Here is an 11270-nt window from a genome sequence, read left to right on the forward strand (position 1 = left end):
TCCATTTTTTGATGCCCGACATTTACGAAAGAAACGTTAATATAAAGAGAACCAATAAAAAGAAAATTTCCAGTCCAGAATACTCTATAAATGGAAATGTTAGAGAATCCAACCTAGGAGCCTAAGGGAAGTTCATTTGTGGACCCCGATCATCGGACAGTCCCTCTTTCAATTCAAATTACTGAATCAATGCAATTGACTATGAAAACTTCCATAGAAGGATAACCCATCGCTATAGAAATTAGTGTACAAGTAATATGCAGCTAATATTTAGGTGGTCTCTTCTAGTTTGATAATGGAAAATGTTAGAGACACCTCTGTAACTTTGAGAATTGATCACACTCTGGAAGCTGCTGCCTTTGACCTTCCCATGTTATATGCGTATATGTAAGATCGTACCACCGCTTTGTTTGGAATGTTAGTCATATTGACTTCCAGGATGAAGTGCGCACGTTTTAATCTCTTTGTGTGAATAGTGGTCATCAGGAAGTAGAAAGATGTTGTAAATGCTTTATTGTTTTCTACATTTCTTGCCACAGATTTGTCCTTGATGCAGATTTAAAAGGGAAATGTAAGGAATGTAATGAAATTTGTTGTCTGAAGACGGTAATTTCAGCAATTTTAATGACAGTGTAACATTCTTTGACATCATTATCGAAGAAATGTCAGCAAAGGGCCACTTCCCCAATGGATGACACACAATGCTCGTAAATCGTCTTTAGAGTTTTGTTTATACTTGTTGCTGTAAAAATCAGATGTTATGTTCTTTCATGACTTTCGTAAAAATTACTCCGTTACTTTAATCTACGAAAGTATAAGGCTTGGAAATTGATTAATCACTTATTCGACTTCTTAACAACGTAAGTTACTAAGATCACTTATCAAGAGGCGCAATCAGCCTCTTGCGGCTGCAGTGCTGTGGGACATAGGTCCCGTCCCGCTTTTCTATTTTGTTCTGCTATGACCATTTAATTACTTTCTTATAATGAACTTTGTTTCATTATTTACGTTGGATATTCTTTGATTACGAAAAAGTAGGCTTTATAAATTCTTTAATTCAGTTGTAGAAATTTCAACTATGGTATTTGTGAAGTAAAAATAAAGCAATAATAAAGAATAGTTGCTTTCAGTCGGGGCTTAACGTCCAACTACAATTGGGTGACGTGGACAGGGGCAGAAGCATTTACTATACTATTATTTAATTTATTTTAGCAAGTACAACGTACTACACGCGGGATTCTAACTGGAGATCTTCTACTTAAAAATCTATTTTATATAACCACCAACTCTTCAACACGTATCCCAACAATAATTGTATTAGGTATCACCTGATTACTTATTCAGATTTTGTCAAAAAGTCTTCACTGATTTTTTTTACACGTGGTACATTCGTTGCAGAAATGAATAAAGTTTATTCGCAACATTTGTTCTCGAAAATTCTTATAAGGGAAAACAGGGTGATGTGCAGTACCTTTAGAGTATCATTTCTGTATAAGATACTTCATTTAAGGCAGGTACCAAGAATGGGCTGAAAAGTTATTCTGTAACCGTTTATTGTATCACCTATACGCGGATAAAAAGTTATATATTTATAGTGTACATTGCTTTTGTATATTTTTTGAGATCGTAGATAGCATATTTTTCTTGTTATATTAATTTATTTTTTCCAGTGTAATTGATGAAACCCCTGGGTTATGGGATGGGGTTCCCTTTCAAGGTTGAGATGTTCTCTCTCCAGATCACCAGATGTTCGACTGAACAGAAAGTTTTCCTTCAATTTTCCATAAGTTTTCCTAAAAGATTCATTTGAAGTGGCGCAGTAACCATTACTTTGGTTTGGTACTTTTTCAGAGATCATTGAATACATTGGGGCTTCCAAGGGAACTGTGACATCACGCGCCCTTCAATAGTCCCATTCTATTGTAGCAATCTTTCAGTGAAAATCCCAAGTTTATGGAAATTTAATTACATCCACTGCGCTAAGAGTACGTCAGAGTGCTTACCAGATTTATCGATTCTCACACTTCCCTTGCGATGACTATTCAGGAATAATATTTTTACTATTTCACGCCCCACAAAGCATATTTCCTTCAAGGAAGGGGATGAAAAGTCGCAAAGAAATAGTAGAAAGTAGTTGGGTAGGAAAAGACAAGAAAATTACGGACTTATTTCCCACTTTAATTATTCATAAAATGCAAAGTATGTTTTGATTTTCCTGTTATACATTTAAATTTTCATCGCTTTGATTGAGGATCTACGATTGTAATTGCAATATTTGATGAGGTTCCACAAAATAAAGTTGGTAAAATGTTTCTTTTATTTCATTCACAATACATAAAAAAAAATTGCTGACCCTGATAAGTAGCAATGAAAGAATCAGATTACTTACCAATGATTTCGTATAATACAAGAATAAAAACTCAAAGACAATTGAATAATTTTTGTTACTATTATTGTATTATTATTGCAATTGGTTTTATTGTTATCTGAATAAATAATGGGAAATTGTCATAATGAAAAGCTACAAATTATATTTTTGGAAACAAACACATGCAAAACAAAACTATTTCCATACCAAATATAGGTGTTATCTTTTACTGGAAAATTTTACGTTGTTTATCCACTGTGAGTAGCAATAAGTTCATCTACAGTGATAGTTCGGCAGGTAACAGGAACAAAATATTTTTTCTAATTGGATTCAATCAAGGCGATTTTCACTTTCTGTATTATCGAAACATTATCACTTCCAAACTACTATTACGCAAAGCAATAATTTATCTTTACGACTTGCTAAAAAGCGGTGCCATTGGTTAAAGAAATGGTTCCTGTCTTTAGGGTTCCGGGATAAGTGAGAATCTTTAAGTGCACAAAACTAGCAATCTACCCTGATTTTCGCCAGTGGACCACAGACGCTGAGATAAAGGCATAAAATAGAGAACAATAAAAGAGTTGGTAAAAGTCGGTCATGAGATTAGTGCTGGAATAGAAGAGGTTTAATGGAAACTCAGCTAAGATGATAAATAGATATACAGATGTCTAGTGTGAGAACAATGAAAGCCATCTTCGAAACAAAAGTGGAAGAAGGGGTTTCATGTGAAGAGAATTAGGATATGGGATGAAGAAATAAGAGACATTTTTAGAAAGAAGGACGGGGGAATGAGATGGAAATGATCTGACAAAAGTTCATTAAAATTAGACCAGCTGGATACAGGGGTTGTCTTATAAACAAGATCCATCTGCAAGGCGGTAAAGAAAAAAAATCGACTAAGAAGAAGAATACGAAGTACTCAAATGATGTCCGTTTTACAACGCCGCCCTAAAAGGTGGAAGCACCACCATTTTTGACGCAAAAGTGCCAGCTTCAGTAACTTGAGACCCTATTGCTGACGGAATATGCTGCAAAGGCGCTGCATGTTTAATAAAGTATTGTTGGAATCTCCGCCTTGTTTTGCTGCAGCAAAAACCTAAAATCATTAAAATTTACGATAAATATAAATTAAATGTTTCCTTCCGTGATTTTCTTTTTTTCAATTAAGCTAAAAGCATTTGCATTTAATGATTTAATTGAGGCCAGAGTTTTCTTGAGATAATATTATTTATTTGCATGTATATTTAGTAAGGTATGGTTCATACTTTATAATTAGATTGTGCCTGGGATCGCTGCCTACCTTGGAGGGTAGGTGGGCCTTCTCGGAGGCTTTTCATCACCACCTGTGCCACCATTATCTGTATGCATAAAACCATACAACTTAGTGCCCTACAACATATTGCCTTGTACAGTATACAGTTTATTATTTTGTGGTCTTCACTAACCTAACCTTACCTCTACACTTGGAATATTTATAATTAAATTTGGTTGGTAGGCTTTTAAAGCAAGTTTTTAATATGTTGTTTATTAACTTCATAAAAATCTTTTTATAGGGGAAAAAAATTAAATTCTCAAGAACTCTTGCTGGCTTTTTTATTTAACTTACTTTACACTATCTAGAGCATGAAAGCCACTTTTATCAAAATATTCTTGTGTGATTTTCAAACGATTCATATTTCATTCCTCCAATTTATTTATAAACAATTGTAATAGCAGAACAATTAGAACAATTTGGAACAGGCAAATAGTGTGATCATGGGCGCCAATAGAAGATCACTATTCGTATCTCCAAATACTTATATTCGTTACTGAATCTCCAACGATGAGAAAATCTCTGGCCAACATTGCCTCAGTCGTCGAAAGAAATTGTCTAGAGAGAGAAAAAAGGAAGGCAATAAATTAGTGGATTTAAATGTCCTGATTGACAATGATGTTTAGCCAATTCTTTTAAGGTTGACTATGATTATTTGTTTCGGACTTATATTACTACATATAAGTTCATTTTATAAATTAGGGCAAATTATATAAATCAAATATACACTTATCATACACAACGTTGCGTGAGGGTTTTACATTTAATTTAAACATTGCTCAACATCAGGATCTCGTCAAGATTAAACTGCCCAGCTGTGATGAAGATTGGGCATTATTCACAATCGAAACGTCCGTCGGTTGGGCAAGAAGTTTCTTTAATCATTCCTTCTTAAATGTACAAGACTACATGTTCTATTTATTCATGTATACCTTCATAACAATCTGATGGACTTACCGTCATAAAATATTTTCGGTCCTCTTAATAATTAGGAACCCCTGCCTAAGAAACATTGCACCTAACTGCCATAATTAGATGCATTTAGGTATTTTGATAAAAATCAGCCTCGAAATATGAAAAACCAGCCGGTTAAGATGAGAGTTTAAGATGGAGATTTCCTTATTTAGCTGTTACTGATATTGTAAGATCTCTTCGCAAACTTTGTTTTATGTAAAACCATTTTTATATTAAAGCAAAGATGATTATTTCGCTGTATTTGTTTCTGTGATCTCGGATTGCTAGAAATTTTGTTTCTTTCCCTCTAGCAAACCGGAAATTACATTAGGGATAATATGGTTGGGCACTAACGGCAGCAAACAAGTGAAGTTGTCTCCCTCAAGAGCCGGATGAAATATGTACCTAAAAGACGACCTCGAGTTCTTTCATTGGAAGCATGCTCAGTCGTGTTAATGTATAGTGACGTTACGCATTATTAAACTCCTTCTTTAATGTTAGAAAACGAGGTCGAGTTCTAGGTGATATGTTGATTTTATCCGCGATAGCACGATGTTTTTTATACTCGTATTTTATTACAGTTTCGGATTTTCATCCATAATCAGAGATGATTCATCAGTTGGGTGAGAGAATTGGACTTACAGTTATGTTTCTGTCACACTTGTTGGCGCTTCTTTAATTGTTATTTTTTCGCCTAAATGAACTCATTAAATATTTAGGTTAGCTTTAACCCTTTACTTTATTATTTCTGAGTGATCAATTACTTATGGCAATTTATACAGGTTGATTAGTGGATTTATTAAATTGTATTAACGTTAATAATAAAAAACAAATTTATTTGATTTCTTTAAATATTTCTTTTTACATAGAAGTCGTGAATTTATTTACAAGTCGTAATTTGTTAATATTGTGAAAACGGGTTTATTTCCAAATAGAAAACAAAAGAGCGATGTGGAGTTTGTTAGATTAGATAGCTGGAGATGCGATGCTGCGATATTCTTTTCACCATGGAGTTTTCATTGTTGGAAGGACAAAGTTTGTTTATATGATGCCAGACAGAACGTGTAGGATCAATAGCCAATTTCAAATGCTACAATTTTATGGGTCATCTGAACGTTCGTTTGAAGAATCGCCATTCACTGACAGGAGATCATTCACAGTCAGGAATTAGTATATTTCATGGCTGAATCATTGAATATAGATAGCTTTTGATAAATCACTCATTAATCTTTATTCAGGACTATATTGTTGCTATTCCGAGCCATTATTTACTTGGATTAAAGATTTTAAACTTCTTCACTTACTAATGGTGTTCAGCTTCTTAGCTTAGAACAGGATACCCGAAAACAGCTTAGACAGTTTCCTCTTTAAGTTACTATCCTTATTGTTCCATACTGATGAAATTATTTATGTTTCTCTTTCTCCTTCTCTTCCTAAGAGGAATTATCGAGAATTACAAAAATAAATTATAAAAATGGTTGGGCAAAACATTGCAGAGTTTCTGTCGTAAAGGTTCATTTCTGGACTACTTTCTTATCAAACTGTTTACAGTGTTCTAGTTACCACGTTGTGACAGAATCACACTTTACGAAAATAGAGGAAGACTTTTAGTCTAGAGAGTCGTAATTACTTTCTCGCTTCCTTACAATGGAGAATTTAGGCTTACGAATTATTTTTTTTACAAAACTTTACTAACGTCAAAAATAAATATGTGAACTCTGGCGGCAGAAGTGTTCCCCTCAATTAACCAATCTGTTGGCTGGAATGTTATGTAAATATTTAATTTGCACATATAAATAGAATGACTAAAAAAAAAAAATCGCTACAGGTAGTTGTCGGGTGGCTGCTAGGTCGCTGGCCGTTAAACAGGTTGGGTTCCCGATTTATAATTTAAACATCTATGGTTTGTAGTGAATTAGCAGACCCTAGTGAATGAAATGCTCTGTAGCAATGCCGATGTAAAATTGGGGCAAGTCATGAACAAGCAGACGATTTCCTTTTATGACAACCACCGTATGATTCTAACTGTTAAATTATTCTACAATCGGAATGTTTGATAAACTACAAATTTAGATGGAAACTATAATTAAACTTGTTCTGCAGATAATTCCGGGCAATTATTTCTGTAAATCTGAAAATTTAGCCACTCTATTAATGTTCTATAATACTATTAACGTGGTACAATAAAATTAAAAGGACGCTGAAGTTGTAACTTCTCCCTAGAATAGATTTTCCATAAGTTTGAAATCCAAAATTTTTTTACAAGTGATCAGATAACTTTGTAGATTATCTGCTGCTACATATAAGGGCAGAAATTAGAGGAACAATATCTGAAATGGAGCCTGAAAGGTTAATTTCGTAAAGAAAAGTTACTCCTGTAATTACAGAGTAAAGAAAACAAAAAATATATACATTTTTAAACCAAAATACTCTAGAAATATAAACGGAGTCCAAGGAAATATATTTTCAAATGGAAACATACGTGAAAACAAAATACAGGGTTCAATTTAATCATCCATCATAAATTGCATTAAAATAAAATCTTACTAAACCTTAACTAAACATACTCAGTCTAAAATAAAGTTTACTAAAGTTTATAAAAATTTCATTAAAATGTTTGCTAGTTAGATTTAGGAACTCACTACTTTATACTTGAATAAACATCAATTATTTATACAATTTTAAATTGCTTTTTTCTATTAAATAGATTTTCTTGGAAATTCAAATAATTTATTTTTAAAAGAATAGTAAATATATACAATTCATAGCCATTTTATTTATCAATGATTATGTAAATTAGGATAATGGGTAATAATTCAATTTAAATTGGTTTTTAGTTAATTACTTCTTTTGCAGGGAAAAAATGCAGAGGTCATTTATTTGCAAAAGCATTGGACACTTTGGCCCCCGGCAAGGTTTATTTAATGTGCAAAATTTTTGTTGCTCGCTTTAATGAATCAATGCTCTTCATTGTGTGATAAGCGCTTTAACCTAATCTAATCTACTGGCGAATCTGCCCAAGAATACGAGTAGATTTTTCTGTAGTAACAGACCTAAACAGACACAATAGACGATGTAGAGGACTGTTAGGCTCAGACAGTTAGCTTAGGATCTAGCCTCTCTCTTCAAACTTCTCCCTTGGCTTTAGCAGATGTAGGCAGTTATTCACCAAAAGTGACGTAAAATTACTAATACTATATCATAGCATATACTGTTGAGCTATTGAATGAAGTATTATGTATAAAGGTACAAATACCTGTTTAACAATTTAAGATTAGAGCGATGTTCGGTTTTAAACTGTGTAATGTTAAAAAATTAAGCACCACGGTAGCCGAGCGGTTAGAGGCCAGGCCCGCAAAGCTAATATGCATTATTGGTACTGGGTTCGTTTCCCGGTTCAGGCCTTGGATTTTATTTAATGTTTAATATGAGAACTTTACAGTTAAATATATTGCTAGTCCCCTCCGTCCAATACCTAATTTGGTGGTAGTTGGACAAAGCCCGGATGAAAAAATAAGCATTACTTAACTTTTTTACTTATTTGTTATAAATTCGAAGATAGAACATCCATTGAACCATTCGGGGATTTGTTCTAAGAGAAAGAGAACGTTCCCACCATATAAACTGTATAAATTTGTATAAATATATATATTGTATAAATATGTATTGTATATATTTACTAAATTTTATAATTACCTGGTGCAAATGTTTTGACCTGAGCTCAATTTTCACTGAAACTGCAATAACTGAAGAAAGATAATGGACGAGAGAGGTAAGAATGAGAGAGACCGATGAGGAGTTGAGCAGTTTGGAACTTGATGAGGCCAGCTTGTCACTTCCCTTCAGAGTTGATTGCCCATTAATTTCCGGTCATTAGAACAATGTAATTAATTACTGCCGGCATAATCTGTTTGAGGATCAATAAGGTGCAACATTCTGGTAATTTGGTTGTACAAGCCCCTCTGAAGTTGTGCAGTATTGGTTTTTCGAGAAGTAGGTGCAATTGTCCCTCACCAGAACCAATGACCTTTAAGTCTACCTAGAACACGATACCACACCACGCTAATCATATCCTGATAACTCTGTTTGGTCATTCTTAGTAAAGTTGTGAGTGTCCACGAACTGTACTTGCCGGCACAAGGAAAGCTTTATATGAACATCCTGGTAGGAGAACACCCTGAGGCAGACCAAGGCTGAGATGGCTGAGGGACGCGGAGGACGACTTGGAGGTCATCGGCCTGCGCGGTTGGAGCGAGGGACCTTGAAGGATGGAAAACTCAGGCTCTTCATGGACTGTGATGGTCAGAGAGTATGTAAGTAACCCGTCACAGGCGATATTCTGACCCAATCGTATAGGCCCTTGCAAGATGAAGTAGCAGTCTAATACTGTCTCTTAATACCTGAGAAAAAGAATTACTCACAGCAAACATATCAATTATATAATTAGTTTTATTATCAAACACCAAAAGATAATTATAGATACAGATATTATTGCAGTGTAATAAATAATCGCCCAATTAATCTTGCAGTAGGCACGGCGTAACATGATTATTTAAATTGCAACCAGCCGCAGATCAAGAATCATTGTTCGACGTATAGAACGATTAATAATCTGCGATAATTGTGTTTCTTGCGTGCATAAATGAAATTGATTCACTGCAATAATGCACACAATAAATATGATCGGTTATTTACAGCAATTAGGTTAGATTAGAATATGGGGCTGGATCTACATATTCTCTCCAGAAGGCTTCAAAACTGTTATTGCCAATGGATTTAATTTCGCGAATTTGACAAGATTGAAATAGTTTTTATTATCAGGAAGTGTTCTTATTATCAGATATTTAAAAAGTAGGCTTTTCTTATCTACGTTTGAAACTGTTCGCTCAGAGTAGATTGTCGAATAGTTTTACCAAAATTAATGTGTTTGAATGTACCTATTTTGTTAAAACTTTGATCCTAACATCTCAAAAATTTACTTTGAATTAAGAGAAATATGAAAGGAAAGGAAAAAATGAAATAAATATTCAAAAGTAAAAAATAAAATTTATTTCCTAAATTTGTATTAAGCCCCAGGCAAAATTCGTTCTAAGAAAAGTAATGAAAGATGAAGAGAACAAAATAAAGTTATTAAAAGTGAATAAAGGAATAATATTAATCAATTTATTAAACGTTCAAATTGAAAAAATAATATCAAGGGCCCTCTTATAACCAGTCGTTTCTTCTAAACGATGAAATTTTTTCCTAACCTTCACTACATTGACTGGCTCTGACAAGCAATTTTCCGCTTCCATTATTGTGAAGAACGCCCAGTGAGATGGCAAGAACACTCAGACAGATTTATTTAAAAGGAGGAAAATAGTAAATGTGAATATCGTAGAAGTAAAGTCTTGCGTGAAAGACATATTATGCTTTCTCTTAATGCCATTTCGAGTATTACACTAGAAATTGTACCAATTCCTAGAAATTAAACTTAAAAACCACAATTCGAATTTGATTTTTTTTACAAATGAGGAATGGTAGCTGCAAGTAATATAGGGTAGCCTAATGAAACAATGATTTGTAACTATTTGAACATAATGAAGCACTCTTCCGCTTTTATCTTGGTATAACATGGACTGTTTAGCACTTGTGTTCTAATAATGCCAAAGTATACTAAGATAGTAGTAGGCGATAAATAGAAAAACATTAATATATTTTTGAATTCACTAACCGTGTACTACAAACACTTTCACCTAGTGGGGATCTCATTGTATTTCTGTAATAACTCAATTTCGCCGCGAAGGTTGGACACAAGTTCAGAACTGCGAGAAAATTATTATAAATCCCCAATTTTTAGTGTCATAAAGTAGAGTCACATTTAGCTTTCAAACTGTGTTCAGTAATGACATGTTAGTCAACCTCTCACCTTGGGCAGGTAAGAATGGATTAAGAAGCCCTTGATAAACGATGCACAACCCACCTAAGGGCGGAGGTCTTCCCTGCTTATTATTCGCACCCACATACGCGCTTTAAACCCAAAGTTATTTTTCTTAACTGGATTTTTAGGGAACTTGTAACCTTAAATGAAACCTGCAAACCAAAGCAGAAGTTGTTTATTCATGTTTTTCGGTACAGCATTCGAAAAATTGGTTAAATATTTGGTGTGTCATAGTGCCCATTATGTCATGATTTCTAAAATTATATCCCACCTCTGCCTATGGTGCTGAATCAAAATATCAAATCTGCGATTTTCCGTTTTTCAGTCTCGCACAAATACACTAAATTTAAATAATTTATACTTTTACGAACTCAATAGGTTGAAGAAATAGGAAAACGTATATTTTCAGTGATTTTTTTTTTTCTCCGATTTTCTTTTTCTTCTTTTCGTTGGGTGTGTGCCTTGACAACTCGTTCCTTCGCGGGTGATCAGGCTTGATATTTCGACTGGATGACACCGATGGACCCTGCAGGAACCTTTTGGACAATTTCAGCCAACAGGGAATGCCGCATAACTAAATGGATTTTTCAGTTGTGTGTAATTTAATCGGAAATAGTTTCGACGATTTAAAAGTAGGGGAGATTTGCGATTTATCTAACTTCTATCACATCGTTATCTGGAAAAGATAAACAGGAAATCAATATGTTAGTGAAATT

This window comes from Rhodnius prolixus, unplaced genomic scaffold (assembly GCF_049639745.1).
Source record: "Rhodnius prolixus isolate KJV_2025 unplaced genomic scaffold, Rpr scaffold_2, whole genome shotgun sequence".
In the NCBI taxonomy this organism is placed as follows: domain Eukaryota; kingdom Metazoa; phylum Arthropoda; class Insecta; order Hemiptera; family Reduviidae; genus Rhodnius; species Rhodnius prolixus.